We start from the raw sequence: 19,383 nt of genomic DNA, 5'->3' as shown, positions 1-19,383 counted from the left end.
ACCTAATATGTGCTGGGCATTTTCTGAACGCAAATTCCAGCAATACTTATTTAAACAGCAAATGTGTAGCCTTGAATACGATTTTAATTATGTTGCCTCTCTTTCCTTACTCTTTCGATGGGAAAAATAAATAATATATTTAGTTTCCAGTATAAAGAAAGTACATGGCACCCAGATTTCTGAAATGTTTTTTTTCTGCCAGTATTCAAACACATTGTTAAATTACCCTTTTTCAAAATAATAATACAAAAATAATAACATTTTCATGATGTGACATCCCTTCCAGTTACCAACTTATTTTCTCCTACTTTTATTGGCTTCACTACTAGTTAAGAATTGTCTACAGTTACTGCCTTCAATTTCTCCCCTCCTGTTCTCTTTTGAACCCACTCCAAACAGACTTGCATCCAGAAACTGCTTTTGTTAATAGGGCCTCAGATAGCAAATACTCTTTGTGCAAAGGCAAAAATGGTGTTCCTCTGATTTAATGAATTAAAAATAGCTGAGCCCTGCAAGTAGCTGCACCAGAGTAAATTGCACACGACAGTCACCAACATCTGACTCTGCGTAGCTACAGCAGAGTATAGGGGACATGTTAACTCCACTCACCCATTCAGATAGAATCTTTATGTAAGGTAGAACTGCATTTCCACAGTGCTCCACCTCTGGACCTCAATGGCCTCCGGGTGGTTAAAAGTCATGGCCAACTCTTGGTCCTTATGTTACTTGGTCATATTGCCAAAGATGTATGCTCCTTCCTCTTTGAAGCACCTTCCTCACAACACCCACTCTGTTTTGTTTTCTTCTTACTGGTTCTTCCCAGACCTCTTATCACTACCATATCTTTAAAAGTTAGGGTTTGGATATATTCTTTTTTTTTTGTCTAAAATAATCCTCTTATAGAACCAATCTAATTCCATGGATTTTAAATTGTTCCTATTCTGACAATATATAAATATGTATCTGCAATTAGACCTCTCCCATAAATCCTAACTCCTGAATCCAGCTGTTCCCCCAGCCATTTCCACTTGGGTGTCTCAAAGTTAACAAGGGCAAGGCTGAATCTCTACCTCTTCCCTACCCCCAATATTGTCTTTCTATTGTTTTGATTCTTCAGGTCCAGAACCTTGAAGTTACCCAGAATATTTTTTGTCTCATACCCCACATCCACCAAAATATTTTACCGGCTACCTTCAGGAACTGAAGCCATTCAACAATGTCTCACCACCTCCATCACTCACATACTGTCCAAAGCACCACCATCATCTGTCTTATTTCAGTTACTTCCTAACTGTTGAATCTGCTTCTGTTGTGAGTCTAGAAAAGAAGTATCTACTTCCCATGTGAGTCAGAGTGGCCCTGTTAAAATGTGTCAGATGCTGTCACTTGTCTACGTGAAACCTTCCAGTGGGATCCCACCTAACCCAGAGAAAAAGCCATGATCATGATCTCACACACGTTTCCCCTCCACCTCAGCCTGTCACCTCTGACACACACACTGCTCATGCCACTTTGGTCACATTTGCCTCTTTACACCACACACACACACACACACACACACACACACACACACGCCTGCCTTGGGGACTCTCCACTTATTCCCTGCTGAAATGTTTCTACCTTCTGTGTTTCCCCCCAGAAAGCTCCCTTGTCTCCTCTTTTACTTTCTTAGATGTCATCTTGTCAGTGATGCTTTCTTGAATACCTTATTAAATCTACAACCAATCATTTTTTCCAGGCTTATTACCCAATAATATAAAATAGATTTTAGTTATTACCAGGACATCAGAAAATCAGTAGGTATCCAACACTCAGTCGTTTAAGTATATATTAATAGAATACCATATAAACAAACACACTTAAACAAACACGATGCCATTACTAACAGTGGTACTGCCATTTACTTGTGGTCTTTAGGAAACAGAAGATTCAGAAAGGGGATGAAATGAGTGCAAAGATCCTGGAGAGGAGTAGCTCTTCTCTACAGTTGGCCAAATGCCTACAGTGACATAGCTGAACACAAGAGCTGGGAAAGTAAAGGCGGTAGTAATCCCCATCTAGTCAAATTCTTATTTCTTGTATTTTTCAAACAAATGAAGCTCAGAGATGACCGTAAAATCAACCCTAAAGAGATCTATGAAGTTTTGTAAGCTAGAGAGATGAAGTTAAAAAGACCAGTAATGAGATATGTGTATTTGTTCAGGCTCATCGCTGTCACAAGCATCCTATTCTACATACTTCTGTAGTTCTGTGCGGTCACTTGATCAGTTCCAGCTGATGGAAACTGAGCTGAGAACATGAAATACCAGGCTTCCACTCTGCCCAAGTAGCCATGCTGAAAGCCTCGTTCTCTCGTTCTGAGAAAACAAAGCCACATGATCATAGGAGGAAGGACTGCCACATCACTGTACAGAAGATATCAGCCTTAGAGTCATTTAGTCCTGATGGAGACTTTACATAGAGTTTTCATTGACATGTGGAGATTGTTTGCAGTGGAACTTGTGCTAGCTAATTTCTCCTGAATAATACATTCATCCATATTCTACATGTTTATGTAGCTGGGTGTGATGGCACATGCTTGTATTACCGGTTACTTGGGAGCCTGAGACAGAAAAATCACAGGTTTGAGGACAGCCTCTATAACATAGTGAGACTCAGTAACCTAGTGACACCCTGTTTCAAACAAAAAAATCTAAAATAAAATAGGGATAGGAGTGTGGCTCAGAGGTACAGGTCCCCTGGCCTCAATCCCTAGTCACACACACACACACACACACACACACACACACACACACACACACACAGTGTTTATGTTAAGTCAGTGTGTTAAAGAAATAGTACAGATTGAGAAAGGAAGAGAAAACTGTTGTAAAATTGAAGAGGCACTGTGAACTATTTGATGAAAAACTTCAATGACATGTAAAATATTCTGCTGTGATAAAATGTATACAAGGGAAATTAGAAGACTTATATAAATAGCTTGGTGTAATAAGTTGTCCCCAAAAGAGGACTCCACTGAAGCAATAATAGAGAAAGGGAGATGTGACATGCAAAAGTTAACCTTGAGTTCACATGTGTGCAGTATATTAGGGTGTATTCATCAGACTTACTGATTCTTACTTGCAGTTTTATTGTTAACATTTATTTGGCAACACTCTTTACACCTATTGCATCTTAACCCTATCATTCTTCTAATCTCTTGGATTTCTTAAACCTTCTCTATGCCCCTCAACCTAAAGGAACGGCAGACCTTCTGGATGTCCAGCATTCCAAGCACATGGTACAGAAAATAAAGAGTGCTTTCTGTGCTGATTTCTCTGCCTAGTGAGTGTTTCTACATTTTTTTTCACAATGCAAGCCCAATTTTATTTTTTATTATTTTATTCAATGGACATAGAATCGGATGTTGGGGCAATGTCAAATTCCTATCTGAAAGTTTCCAAGTGTTTCCGCTCATTTTTATTCCACTCTGTCTCTATCATTCTTCCATGTTCTATATCTAACAATAAGACTCTCCTAGAATTCCAACTGGGATTTCCAGATCCCCTCTGCTTTTCTATGTTTTCAAATACCAGTTTTCCACTTTGCCAAACACATTTAAATTTTTTTCTTTCTATTGTTGATTTCAGTTTAATACCTTTTCATCAACATGCAAAGCTATTTTTTCCATTTTTATTAGCTTTCATAGTTTTGGTTGAGAAAACTTAAGTTTTATTACTGCTTTATAAAGATAATATTACTTTTTTCTCTAGATGATTTTAAAAATTTCTGTTAGTAGTTATTTTATTTAGTTTATAGCAGTTTGATTATGATACATTTAGCAATTATCTTTGTATTTATCCTGCTTGGTGTTGTATTTTATGTTTCTTGTATCTATGGGTTGATGTCTTTTATCTATAATAGAAAATTCTTCTCTATTGTCTTTTCAAAAAATTTTCTGTATCATTCTCTATCTCATCTCTTACTGATATTCCAGTGTCAAATTTATAACATCATTTGTCTGTGTTTTGTGTGTGATTTATGCTTTACTTTCTGTCTTGTTTTGTTTTTATTGCTGTGTCTCTGAACTTCACTTCAGTTATTTTATTTTGCTGACTAGCTATTGAGTTCCACAATCAGGATTTTTTGTTTTGTTCAAGCTAATATTAAAATGAAATTTAAAGATTAAATATTTTAGTTGTTGATTTTTTTTTTTTTTTTTTTGGTACTAGAGGTTGAACTCAGGAGCCTTCTACCTCTGAGATATACCCTCAGCCCTTTTTTTTTTTATTTTGAGATACAGGCTCACCAAGTTGCTGAAATTGGCCTTGAACCTATGATCCTCTTATATCTGCTTCCTCTGTAATAGGATGACACATGTGCTACCATGCCCATCTGAATATTTTAATAGATTCTAATTCTTAATGAAATACTCTGTGTGTGTGTGTGTGTGTGTGTGTGTGTGTGTGTGTGTGTGTTACTGAGGATTGAACCCAGGGTCATCATTCTACTTCTGAGCTACCCCAACCCTATTATTTATTCTTTATTTTTGAAACAGGGTCTCACTGAGTTGCAAAGGGTCTCACTATGTATCTGAGGCTGTCCATGAACTGTGATCCTCCTGTCTCAGCCTCCCAAATGCTGGGATTTCAAGCACCACAGCTGAAATACTCTTTTTATCCCATCAATCTTGTCATTAATCTGTTTGTGGTAGTTATATGGTCTTGGTCAACCAAATATATGAATATGTGTCTGTCTACTCTAGTTGATGAGTTTTTCTTCACTTACTGAGCACATTTTTGCCTTCTTATATGTTTTTAATTAAGATGTTATATACAAACTGAAAATAAAATTGATAAAACTTTTTCCTAGAAACAGTTTGTCTTTTCTTTGTTGGAACCATGAGTTGAAGGGCTGATCACAACAATTCTATCAGGAATTAAGCTTAGTCAGAGAGGGCATTTTGTTGTTGTTGTTGTTGTTGTTTTATTAAAAATCATTCTACTTCCAGTTTCAAATGTTTTTGTGTTTGTCATCTTTGTTGCATATCTCTCCCCCAATGGGATTTTCCTAAACATCAAGAAACTACAGAAGATTGTTTAGCTTTTCTCTCCAGTGTAGCCACTAGATTCAGGATCCATTACAGGACTTAGAAAATATCCTGTGGACAAACATGTCATGGTTGGGGTCCCTTAGATTCCAGTCTCTCACACCAGCTCATGTGGCCACCAAACCCCTGCTAATTTCTACTTCCTTAAGTTGAGAAGTGAGAAAGTAGAAAAATTTTAAATCATTCAAGCTGCATAAATAAAGCATCCATCTCAAATTTGAACGTATGATTCATTGAAGAAAATACAGGGTTCATGGCCATAAAATAAATGAGAATAAAAGAAAATCAGCACATAAAAGGAAGAAACTCTGAAAGTGGTATTTTTGATAAAACATTTAAAAAGAGGCAATTTTATATGCACAATTATATCTCTTTCAGTTTAGTAAGTCTTCTAACAAATTTTTAAATTTAAAAAATTTTAAATTTTTCTACTATTGGATTATGACATCATTTATCAAATCATAATTAGAACTTCTAAAAGGAAAAAATTAATTATATATACATATATATCAAAGAAATTATTTTATGAATGATAAGTACTGTTCATGGAACATTTTTCACTCATGCATACATTAGTAGACATACACACACACACACACACACACAAAGAGGCACAGAGAAACCACAGAAATCCTATATTTTACTATGAATGGCAGTCCAAAGATGGAGAGCAAATTTCAGCATTCATGAACAATGAGTAACAACTTATTCACAGCAAGGAAGAATATCTGCTTGCCACTTGGTCCATTCAACAAAGCAAATCACATTTGTGGCTTCTTTTTAGACTCCAAATTCCATTTTTGTCTGAAATTTTTTTAATCTGATAAGTGGAATTTTATTGCTTGTTCATATATTTCCTTATTTCTTTTTTTGATACACCTTGGAATTATTGATTAGTTCTTGATCAATTCCTCAGCTGAGACCCAAGTCTCTTGAGAATACACTGCTCACCAAATCCTTTACACTGATGCACATAGATTATGGAGAGGAAATAAACCTCTCCTTACCCACTACTGACATTTGTTCCTTTGAAGACATATCACCTCATATTTAGACATTAGATATGATTTCTAAGATTGTGAACAACTTCATTCACAATTTATACAATAATGGAGGTCTAAAATGAAATAGCAGCAACCCAAGTTTACTGTTAAATAAATGCAGCTTGGCCGGGCATGGTGGCGCATGCTTGAAATCCCTGTGCTTGGGAGGTGGAGACAGGAGGATTGCACAGGTTCGAAGCCAGCTGTGCTGGCTTAAGAGACCCTGTTTCCAAATAAAAATCTAAAAAAAGGTCTGGGAGTGTAGCCTGGAGGTAGAAGGGCTTCCCGAAACCCAGTACCACCAAAAATAAATAAGTAAATAAATAAAGCCTATATTCAGACTGGCAATGATAAAACAAGGCAGACAAAGGTGATATGTGAAAACAGGATGTAACACTGAGAATAAGGAAGACTAGATTGGCTTCTGACCCTAGTCAGACTAGGGTCCAGAGCAGAATCGTATGCACTGGACCACTCAACCACACAATGCGACATGGGTTCTTTTTATAAGTATGGGCCATTAAAGGAAAGTTCTATGATTCAAGGAAAGTCTAAAAATTAGAGATCAGTTGAACAAGAGCCCAGAAGTTATCAATGCAGTTCAGTTTGAATTAAAACTCAGATAAATAGAAAGCATGGCTCCTTATCAAAACTTAGTAAACATTAGGTAGAAGCCTCTTCCCATGTATTGCCTCTTCCTAGACCCCAGATTACACCAATAACAGTTACATAGACAGGCTGCCCCTAACCTGCCATGTTACATAATGAGTAGTGGTAAAGACCACGGTGGTGGATTCATAGCAGGGATCAGGGTAATAAATCAGAGACGAAGGGCACAAATAGATGACATTTTCTGAAATAAATTTCCAAGAAGTTGGGTAAGTGAGAAAAAGTGATTTCATTGTTATTTCAAAGCTGTGAAATAAAGGAGAAGAAATAATCTGTAATAGCAGCTGCAACTGTGCTGAACGGCTGCTCTAGGACTATCTGATGAGCACTGATGCTGGATCCAATATCACCTGTCTTACTATGTTGAGCAGACAACTTAGCTGCTGTGATCATGCAATGAATGCTCAAGGAGGCTGGGAACTGAACTAATTAATAAGTCAAAGATCAATACAGATTAAGGTAACAGTCAGTCTGTACAAAGTGGAGCCTGATAACTTAAGAGAACAGAAAGAATGGATGTTGACACCAATCTGACAGTGACACCCAGTCTTGATATTTTAGATCACCCCCACTCACAGAGCTCCTGAAATATCATTAAGAGTGTTTAGATCTGCATGTATTCCAGGCAATTTCAAATAATAAAATAATATGCTAGCCTGCATCACTAATGTTTACAGGTAAAATGAAATATAAACTACTTCCAAAAGTTTATCAATTTACCCAATTGAAAGAAGTATATTTTCATTGTGTATTTTCTCAGTAATTGTAAATACAAAAATACAATTATTAAAGCCAGGCATGGTGGCGCATGCTTGTAATCCCAGCATTCGGGAGGCTGAGACTGGAGGATCAAGGTTTTCGGACAGCCTCAGCTACTTAGTGAGGCCCTCTGAAACTGAGTGAGACCTGGTTTCAAAGTAAAGAATAAAAAATAGGGTAGCTCAGAGGTAGATTGCCCCTGGGTTCCATCCTCAGACCCGCAAAATAAAAATAAAAAAATACAATCATTAGATGTTTCTCTACAAAATTTTATGTCATAAGAAAATATTCTTTGTAGTCACATTGGCTAAGAACTAATGTTTTAGAATAAAAGATAAAGGCAATATCACCCAAAAGAGAAACAACTAAGATTTGGAGTATAGATTGAGGAGTGGTGATGAAGGCAAGGTGTGAAGTAGAAAGAACTGTCATTGGGTTGAATCTCTTCTGCACTATTTTCTAACTGTGGATTCTTAAGCCTATAATTTCTTTATCCATGGTGGGTTGATCAATCTTAAAATTAAGATACCATTATCCAAATGTAGTGTTGGTGCAAAGATGAATGATAATGCATGCAAAGACGTTTGCCCTGAGCTTGTAACTTGTTTTGGCAACAAGAATATGAGAAGAAAGCATAGGGTGCCAGCTTCAAATTATGTTTTTTTTTTCTTCCTGTGAGCCACCATGAGAAGAGCATGCTTGGTGGTTGCTAGTTCAAAATGAATGGATATTTAGAAAGCAGATTTTAGATCAATCTGAAATTTGGATCCAATTCTGATCAATACAAAACATGAAGCAAAGCCATCCCAGCCAACCTCCAGACATATAAGAAGAAAAAGTGCTTGTTGGTAAAAGCAACTGAGTTTTAGGGTGTTTGGAGAAAAATAAAGGTATTGATTCAGTATGACTATAGAACGATTTAATATCTGGCAAGAGAATTCATACTTATTATTTTTCAAGTATTTACTACATTCAAATGTATATTAATTCATATTAATCACCTATAATACAAAGGTTAAGAAAGTAAAACACATTTAAGTTGCCGTTTGTAGTTATATCACACATCTATTTATGCAGATCTTATTCTAAGTTTTATATAATTAAATTTTACAATTTTCTACTATTTCTCTTATTTATTTTGTTTTGCTTGTTTTGGCACTGGGGATCGAAACCAGATGCATTCTACCTTTGAGATACACCCAGCCCTTTTTATTTTTTATTTTGAAATAGAGTCTCCCTGCAGGGCATGGTGGCCCACGCTTGTAATCCCCGCACTTGGGAGGCGGAGACAGGAGGATCACGCTGGTTCAGAGCCAGCCTCGCTGGCTTAAGAGACCCTGTTTCCAAATTAAAAAATATAAAATAGGTTTGGGAGTGTAGCCCGGCGGTAGAAGGGCTTCCAGGAACCCCAGTACCACAAAAAAGAAAAAAGAAAAAGAAATAGAGTCTCCCTAAGTTACCAAGGCTCACCTGGAACCTGCAATCCTCCTGTCTTAGCCTTAAGTACTGGGATTATAGGTGTGCACCACCATGCCCAGCTTTATCAGTAAGGCCTAGCAGTATGACTGCCCACATAAATGACCATGTGGACCAGACCAAGCTGCTTTGTTCTACCAGCACTTGAATTTTGACCTTTAATAATACCGTTCACTAGAAGTAACCCTGTTATTTAGTGCAGGGGGAAAGTTCAAGATAGGCCTAAAAAATGCTGTTGCTATAAAACAAGGGTGCTTTTAAAATGCATGAGGTAATGCTAAAACACAAAAAGGTGTCTACAAGGTTTGCTTTGGCTAATTACAACATGAGCATCAAAAGAAAAATAAAGATTCAGGTTGACTGGTATAGGTTGGAAAAGGCCATCCATCTAAAAGATAATCAAAATGAAAAGCAGAAAGGTAATTGTAGTAAGGATTAATTTATGCAATGAGGGAAGAGTGCTGATTTGTGCAGGTATTCTGTTTATCCTATTAAGTTGGTATGTGTTTGTAGAGAATAGCTATAATTTTCTCTGCCAATCTAAATAGAATGGATAGAGAAAATGGAAAATAGAATATTATTAGAGAATTTGGCAAAAATATAGAAAATATTTTAATGAAAACTTTACATAGTTTCTGAGGATTATTAAAAATAAATGAGTAGAAATGTATGCCACATCTCTTCATCAGAAAAATTCAATATTATAAGAAAAGTTGTTCTCAGTATAATCTATAATTTAATCATAATCTCAATAAAAATAAGTCTTTTTTGGTTTGTTGTAGCAGGCAATCTAATTTTTTCTCTTTTTTTTTTCTATTTTTGTGGTACTAGGGATTGAATCCAGGTGCATGAGAGTATCACTACATTGCTGAGGCTATCCTGAAACCTGCAATCCTCCTGTCTCAGCCTCCCAAGTACTAGCATATGCCAGGACTCCCATCCCAGGAAATCTACATGTAAAGTTCATAAAGCAATTTCTTCTGAAAAAATAAACAATAACACATGAAAAATGTTCAAACCATTATCAATCAGAGAAATGCAAATTAAAATTACACTGAAATTCTATCTAATCCCAATTAGAATGGCAAACATCAAGAAGTTAGACAACAATAAATGCTGTCAAGGATGTGGGGGAATAAGAACTCTTCTACACTGTTGGTAGGATTGCAAACTAGTGCAGCTGCTATAGAGATCAGTGTGGAGATTCCTCAGAAAACTTGAAATAGATCCACCCATGGGATCCAGCTATAACACTCTTGGATATTTTTCCAATAGGACTGAAATCAGAATATTATGGAATACATGCATATCTATGTTTACAGCAGCACAATTCATAACAGACAAATTATGGAACCAACCCAGGTGTCTATCAACAGATGAATGGATCCGACTATTATGGGATATACACACAATGGAATTCTGCTTTGCAATGCAAAATAAAATCATGACATTTTCAGGAAAATAGATGTACCCAGAGAACAATATTCTAAGTGAGGTTAGTAACAGAAAGTAAAGGGTCACATGTTTTCTCTCATATTCAGAAGCTAGAGAGCAGGTATATAAGAACTTTAGATAATGGAGGAGACACTCCAGTGGATTCCGGGAGATGGTTTTGGTGAGGGTGGGGAAAGAAGTAATGAAGGAAATGTTTCCACTGACATCATGTACATATGTGAGAATACCAAAGCCAATCTCAATATCTTGAATGGGGTAGGGGAGAGTGAGGAGGGGCCTTGAGGAAAATTCACCAAGTGCTGCGTGCATGTATGTCACTATCACTATCACGATATGGCTATAATAAATAATGCACCAATAAAAATATTAAAAGCAAATAACTTTAATCATGCATACTTTAGGTAGACAACATAATGTTATGAGGTACATACATATCATAAAATACTTACTACACCTAAACAATTCAACACAGGGATTGTCTCACATAGTCATTTATTTTTGTCTTTTATGGCAAGATCAGCTATAATTATTTAACAAAAATTTGGACTACAGTTCACTTTTTTATCTATAGTCTTAATGCTGTTCATTATATCTTTAAAATTATTTATCCTATTTTCTGCTGATTTGCATCCTCAGGCATACAGCTCATTTCCTCCCTCTGCGCCTACTCTGGTAGCCACTGTTTTATTCTCTGTTTATGCATAGTTGACTTTAAAAAATATATATTAAGCATGTAAGTAATCTCATGAAAAAAACGATTATTTTATAAGTGTATTCTAGATACATATTAAAACAAATTGTGAAACAACAAATTTAGAAGTTTCAGAAAGACTAAATATTGTGCAAGTTAAAAAGGGACCTCATAATGCTATGAAGCTTAAAATTAGTGGCAAGATTTATTGATGAAGTGTATTGGACAGCAGGGTAATGATTTGGAAAATTATAAAATATTCTCTAAAATGAACTAATTACTTTAAAGTAAAAATTTTATATTACAACAAAAAATAAAATATTAATATTTCTTAAACATACCTTATCAAATTAATGAAATCATCCTCTGCCTGACTTTTAGGAATGTCTTTAATGGATGCTGAATAATTTTCATGAGTAATTTTCAGAGTATTTTTTTAGCTTGAGTTCAAACAAGTTTACTTATCTAATTTAACATACTAATTTAGCATATGATCTTTCTGAATATCCTTTCTCCAACCATTCTCTCATTTTTGTAAAAAAAAAAAATATATATATATATATAGGAATTCTACCTCCAAGCTACACTCCCTGCCCTATTTTTTATTCTTTATTTTGAAATAGGTTCTCACTAAGTGTGGAGGGCCTAAGTAGCTGAGCCTGACCTCCAACCGCAATCCTCTAGTCTCAACCTCTCAAATGTTGGAATTACAAACGTGCGCCACCATGTCCGGCACATTCTCTCATTTTTGAAAATGGTAAAACTTGATCAGGATTTTTTAACATTATAATAAACTTTTCCAGTTGATTTGCACATATATGGAACAATTTTTTGGAACAATCATAGCTACAAACATGAATAACTTTGGTCTATGGTTTTCATTTTTTTCATACTATACTTGTTTTAGTAATCAATTATAACTGACTTCATAAATATATAACAAAGTATCTTCTCTTTTTCTATCACCCAGAAGATTTGATATAAAATTAAAATAATCTGTATGTTATTTGGTACCTGTGAAATCAATTAGATTTCATCTGTTCTTTATAAGAACATTTTAACTTCTATTTATTTATTTATTTATTTATTTATTTATTTATTTATTTTTGCTGGTTTGGGGATGGAACCCAGGGGCATTCGACCTCTAAGCTACACCCCCTGCCCTATTTTTTATTCTTTTATTTTGAAACAGGGTCTCACTAAGTTGCAGAGGGCCTCACTAAGTAGCTGAGGCTGTCTGCGAACCACGATCCTCCGGTCTCAGCCTCCCGAATGCTGGGATTACAAGTGTGAGCCACCACGCCCAGCAATAAGAACATTTTAACTTCTAATTGGATATCTTTCATATCACTGGAGACTAGTCTGGCTTCTATTTCATCATGAGTAAATTTTGGAACTGTCAGTTTCATCAAGTTCTTTACCTTTCCACAATGAGTACTTAAAAACACAAATCTAGTGGATTAACACACCACCGTAACTTATTGTGCTCACTGATCTATCTTCAAGTTTGGTTGAGTTTGGCTGAATGGCTTGTGTCTGCTCCATGTGACATTAACCTGGAAGACTACTGAAGTTGAATGGAACACTTCCAGATGATCCACTCATGTAACAGTTAAATTTTTTGCTGGGACCTGGGATTTCCCAGTTGGGATAAAGCTCATCTATTCTCCATGTAAGCATCTCTGGGAAATTTCTTGGACTTAATAAAGTGTGGTGGATTTGTTCCACTCATAAGTTTGCCAAGAGACCAAACATGAAAGCTGACAGTCGACTTCCGGGAAGATGGCGACTGAGAAAAGCGGGGCTTAAGAGCCCCACTAACAACCAATCTCCATTACCACAAAATCAGCGCCTTTCATAGCCAGAAAACACCATCACCAGAGAAACAAAAAAATCACTAGGCTCCAGAGAGAAAGCGGACTGAGAACAGAGCTCAGAGCCACAGAGGAGATAACCGGCCTCACGCCCGAGGACGCGGCAGCAGCGCCATACTGCCAGCAGAAGCGGCAAATTCACCGGCGGCTACAGCAAGCCGAGGTGAGCCGCTGCAGAACAGCCAGGCGGGATTTCTCACCGCAGGTAAATTCTAAAGCTCCCAGTGGCTGAGCTCAGCACACGCTGCAGGGATTCAGAGTGGAAATCAAAACCAAGAAGAAATACACCAGCCTCACAGCCGAGGGCGTACCAGCGGCGCCATATTGCCACCGGCGGCAGCAGCAGAGAATTCACCCAAATCCAGTACAGCTACATCTGTGTACTCAAGAACAGTGAGTCAAATTGCGGGCCACAGAGGAGAAATCCCAGTACTGTACTCACTGGGACTTGACCCAGTGGGGGAGGAGCGGTGGCAGAGATATCACACCATGGGAGAATGTGCAACCTGGCACCCCCCACAGTCTAAAGCAGCCTCTATCGACTCTCTGGGTCGGAGACTCTGTGATACAACCCAGTAAAGGAGTAGTGGGGTCTGAGATACTACTGACTCGAGATCCAGAACACCTTAAGTGAAGTCATAGTGACCCAAAGGAAGAACCCAGAGAAGGCACAAACTTCCGAAATCATGGGAAAGAGGAATAATACTGGAGCAATGAATGCTCACAACCCCACAACATCAGAACCCGGTAAAACAGAAAATCAAAGATTTCTAGAAGATCAAATCAGGAAAATAACTGTAGAAATAATAGAGGTGCTTCGAAAAGAACTCAGAGAGAGCCAAAAAGAGATAAAGGATGCAATTAATGAAGTAAAGGCTTCAATTCAAAGCACAAACAACCGATTAGACCACATGGAGAACAGAATCTCGCTCTTAGAAGATGATCATTCCAAAAATGAACGCATAGTTTCTAATCTAGGAAAAAATATCCGACAGCAGGAATCTGATATTGAAGAAATATGGGCCCATTTTAAGAGAGCTAACCTAAGAATAATTGGAATAGAGGAGGGAAAAGAAAGTGAAACCAAAGTGTTCAACAATCTCTTCAAGGAAGTAATAGCAGAAAATTTTCCAAACATAGAGCAAGAGGTTGATACACAGGTCCAGGAAACTTATAGAACTCCCTTTAGACAGGATCGGAGAAGAGGATCCCCACGCCACATAATTGTCAAAATGACCAATGTGGAAGCCAAGCAGAGAATCTTAAAGGCAACAAAAACAAAGGGCCAAGTGACATTCAGAGGCAAGCCAATTAGAATCACTGCAGACTTCCCAAACCAAGTCATGAGAGCCAGAAGGGCTTGGAGTAACATATTCCAAACTCTGAAAGAAAACAACTTCCAGCCAAAAATTTCCTACCCAGCAAAACTTTCTATCAAATTAGATGGAGAAATAAGAAGCTTCCATGACAAACAGAAACTGAAGGAATTTTTGTCTTCAAAACCAGCACTAGAGAAAATACTCAAAGAGATTAACTAGAAGAAATAGGTAACACACACCAGAACCAGAGAAACAAGAGTTTCCATCCAACAGTCAACTAAGATTGGTTATCTGTGGAGATTCATTACTTATGTTAGTCTTTTACCTATCTCTAAATGGTATTGTTTGCCTTTATTGTTGTTAATTTTTAGGATTTCTAGTTGGAATATTAATATACCTTCAGATAGAGCATTTGGAAATATTTTATCCCATTCTATTAGTAACTGTTAACTCTGTTTACATTGTCTTTGGATATACAATATTTTTTTTTATTTTTTAGGGAGTTTGTATACTCTTCTGTTGCCTGTGCCATTGAAATCATATCCAAGAAATCACTGCCAATTTCAGTGTTGTGAGGTTTTATGACCCAGATTTTCTCCTAAAAGTTTATAGTCTTAAGATTTATATTTAGGTCTTTTATCTATTTTGAGTTAATATTTGTATATGGGATTAGGTAAGGGTCCAACTTTATTCTTTTCCATGTAATTATTATTTTTCAACAATATTTAGTTAAAATATTATTATTTCTACCACCAAATGTTCGTGGAAACCTTGTCAAAAATAACTTGACAATATATGGAAGAATTTAGCTCTAGGCTTTTATTTAACTCCAATGGTTTATATATCTGCCTTTAGAATAGTACTACACTGTTTCAATTATTGCAGCTTTATATGGTTTGACATCAGAAAATATATATCTTCTAGCTTTGTTCTTTTTCAAGATCGTTTTGGGTATCTAGAGCCCATATTCCATATTAGGATAGAGTTTTTTTCTGAAAAATAAATATATAAATATATGATAGTTTCACCTAAAAAATAGAAAAAAATATTCTCTGGTAAGAAAGAAAGTAAAAAGAAATATTGAAATGTTATCTTTAAGTCATCAAAAGCTTGGTATCAGACAAATGAAACTGTTATGTGAGAGTATCATTTTTAATTTTGGATAAATTGCTATAATACTAGATGTCAACCACTAAGCCAAGCATGGGAGGGAGGGATGGGGAGAGAATGGGGTGGGGATCGGGTGTGGGCTGACTGGGCGATGTGTGCATGTATGTCTACAAAAGTTGTATCCCACTATGATGTATGAATACAGTGCACCAATAAAAAAAAACAAAAATTAAAATTAAAAAAAAAAAGAAAGCTGACAGTCTCTTAAGTGTCAACCCAGAAAAAAAGTGTGCCATTGTTTCTCCATATTCTATTGGTGAAATAATCACATAACCCTAACCTAAAGTAAGAGCCAAATATGTGGGTTTCTTAATAGGAGTGTTACAAAATAATTGGTCTATAACATCAACGTGTATAAAACTATACATGTAGTTTTATTACCTTTATTACCTTTTAAATATTTATTTTGTTGGCAGAATATTGTTTATTTTCATTCTCGTTAGAATTTTTTGCTCCTCTATTTAGTCTTTCTCAATAATTTTTATCTTAAACTTTTTTCATAAAATCAAATCAAATTTGAGCTTACTTGAGTATCTATATTAGAGTTATGCTATTTTATCAATATTCTGTCATTTTTCAAATTTCTTTTACTTGCCTTTTATTAGGAGTATTTAAGTCGTATTCTTCTTGTAAGTGACTGCAGACAGGAGTACCACAGCATCCTGACCTCTACCCTCTGAAAGGTTGGGCCTTGGATGGTGTCTAGGAATTGGGACTCTGAGAATATTTTCACCACTAATTGCTAACAGTTACTCATTGTGCCTAATCTATCCAAACAATAGGGTTTATTCTTAGTTTCTCCTTTCATTATGGGACTCTAGAATGCGAGTGCTTACCAAAGAGTAACTTTCCAAAATAACCAACGAGATTCCTGAATTACAACATTTGATACATGTCACTACTAACTTCAGCATGTACCATGTGACTCCACTGATAAATAACCCTGGAAACTTGCTCTTGATATCCTCCAAATTTCACCCCCTGTGCCTTTGCCCTTTACTGATTGTGCTTGGTCTCCTTTTGCTGTAATAAAGCAGAGCCACAAGTACAACTACATGCTGACTCCTGTGAATCTTCCTAATAGATAATTAAACAAGAGGGTTATCTTGGTGACTTCCAACCAGCAACATTTCAGCTCCATCCTATACATTTTGATATGCAGTTTATTTATTCATAATGACTCGTTATTTTCTAATTTCTATTATGTTTTTTCTCATGGACCAATTCTGTATTTAGAAGAATGTTTTAAATTTCTAGTTTTATTCTTTCTCATAAATTTTATTATGAATTTCTAACCTAGCTGTATTGTTTTCAGGGAGCTGCTATGTGATAGTATTGTAGTCATATTTTTGAGACTTGCTTCCAGGCCAAATATATGTTCAGTTTTCATAAATGGTTCTGGTGAGTTTTAAATATGTAATTAATTCATTACTTGTCATTTTAATATGCATATATGTGCAAGTTATAAAATATGGGCTTCAGGGAAAACAAATTACTTGAGGAGACCTTCTTGCTAGATCACATGGGGGAAAAAAGCTCCTTCTTGTACTTGCTAGGTATTTCAAGCAAGAAGAAATTTAAGAAAAGGAAATACATACTTCCTAAATAAGCAGAATGCCTGAGAGATCAAAGGTCAAAAAATTATTCCTAGCTTTTTGAACATCAGGACTTTGGAGAAATAACTGAAAAAATATTATGATGGTTTCAGTTCCCCCAGTCCAGAGGTAGGTGATTCACAGAAGGCACAAATGTGTCTGCTATCTGCCAAAACCCACTCATATTACTGTCTTCAAAGCAGTAAGGTACTTCTCTTTACAAGGGGCCAGACCACTTTTTATGGCAAAAATCTAAACCAGAAATCTTAGGGCAAGAAATTTTAGGAAGTATGCTTGTCATGTTTCCTGTTGCTGAAAACATTAAATCTGTAGGGATGAATGCCGGTTACAAAAACAAGAAAGGAAAATAACAAAAGTGCACAATTGTAGCTCAGGATGCCAATCAAAAGAGAGAAGGATATCCTGAGAATCCAGCATCCTGAGATAGGGAGGAAATTTCTGGTATAGCCATGCCTTTGCTCATCCCTCCTAGAGCAGGTGCCCTGTAAAGTTTTAGTTCAGCTACACAGTTACCCTCAGGGTATTAAATCCAGGAGAGAATGCTTTGAGGCCTCTTTGCTGTGCTGCATGAGGCATATATGACATCACTCCAATCACCATAGGCTCACCATGAATCCTGGGCTTCTGTTATCTCTTGATGCCTACGTATGAATAATAAAATTGTTTGATTTGGAAGGGGGTGAGCTATCCCTTGGTACAGGTTGATTCGGAGCTTTGGGAACGCCATAGCTTGAAAAGCTGGTTGAGTTCCCACTGGGCCCTAGTTATCAAGTTTGCACAGGATACAACATCAACAGGTTCTATTCCCAAAAATGAAGCTTGTTAATTTTATAGCCCAACTAATCTGTACACTTATTGACATGGGGTTGTTCTATTCATCAATCAATGAGAAAGAAGTGTTATTATCTTGTAGTGTAATATGGATGTATTGTTTTCTTATAATTTTGTCAAACATATATTTTAAAGCGACTACATACAAACAATTGTAGACTTTCACTGTCTCCCTTGTGAATGAATATTTCATGAATGCATACTGATCCTGTTTATCTCCTATAAAACTTGTTTTTTTATTTTTGTTTTTGTTTAGTTTCCTTTGAGTCTATTTGATCTAATACTAAAATGATACACCAGTTTTCCTTGAATACTAGATGTCTGGCATCTTTTTGTCTATCTTGAAACTTTCAATCTTTCTTTGTTCTTATATTTTAGATTGATGCATTATAAATAGCATATATCTAGACTTTGTGTAATTTTTATTCAGTTTGAGAATTCTGGTCTTGTACATGAAAAGTTTGCTCATTTACCATGATAGATTATTTCTTGAAAATCATTTCTACCATATTTTTCTCATTTCTTATATTCTTCTAGATAGACTGAAAATTTTGTTGTTATCATCTACTTAGAATGTCTTCATTATGCTAAGTGACGTTCTTGTCTCAGAAAATCTAGGGTCCTATGTTTTCTCTCATATGGGAAGTCTAAAGGGAAAGTAGGAAACAAAAAGGACTTTTGAATAAATGAGGAGAGAGACAGTAAAACAGAAGGGGGATGAGGAGGGGGATGGGAAGGGTAAAAGGAGGATAAAGAAGGAAATGGTTTAAGCAGTATTATGTCCATATATGAAGGAATCACTACCAATCTCACTAACATGTACAGGGAGGGTAGAAGGGAGTGGAGGATGCAGCAAGAAATACACCAAATAATGTATGCATGTATATTTATGTTGCTCTGAATCTCACTATAATGCATAATTACAATGCACCAATAAAAGGAGAATAAAATAAAATGTCCCTATGCTAGTTTGAAAGTTAACATTCTGCTTCTATTCCTTGGGTGTTTACCTTGACATTTTAACATGCTATTATAAGGATCTTTAATTTTAAGTAAAACATTATCCCCTCACAAATAATAACTAAATCATACACTTACAGCACTAAGTTTAATGGCCACTTTCATAAATGACCTGCTATTTTTTCTAGCATTTCAATTAATCTTTTTCTATCACCCAAATTAAATATTACTATTGCTACTGTTGTTTACCTTTCACACTGATATGGATTTGCCCATATGTGTTCTTTCGCCCCAAAAGGATATGATAAGTAATACATCTCCTATCTATCCAGGTTCTGAACTAAAAAGTAGTTAAAAATTCAAGAACATGCAAAACAAAATATGACCGATACTTGAGAATACGTCTTATACCTGTGGGCAAAGGGCTTCAG

The sequence above is a fragment of the Muscardinus avellanarius genome (assembly GCF_963383645.1).
Source record: "Muscardinus avellanarius genome assembly, chromosome: 12".
In the NCBI taxonomy this organism is placed as follows: domain Eukaryota; kingdom Metazoa; phylum Chordata; class Mammalia; order Rodentia; family Gliridae; genus Muscardinus; species Muscardinus avellanarius.
Note: the sequence above shows the minus strand (reverse complement) of the source record.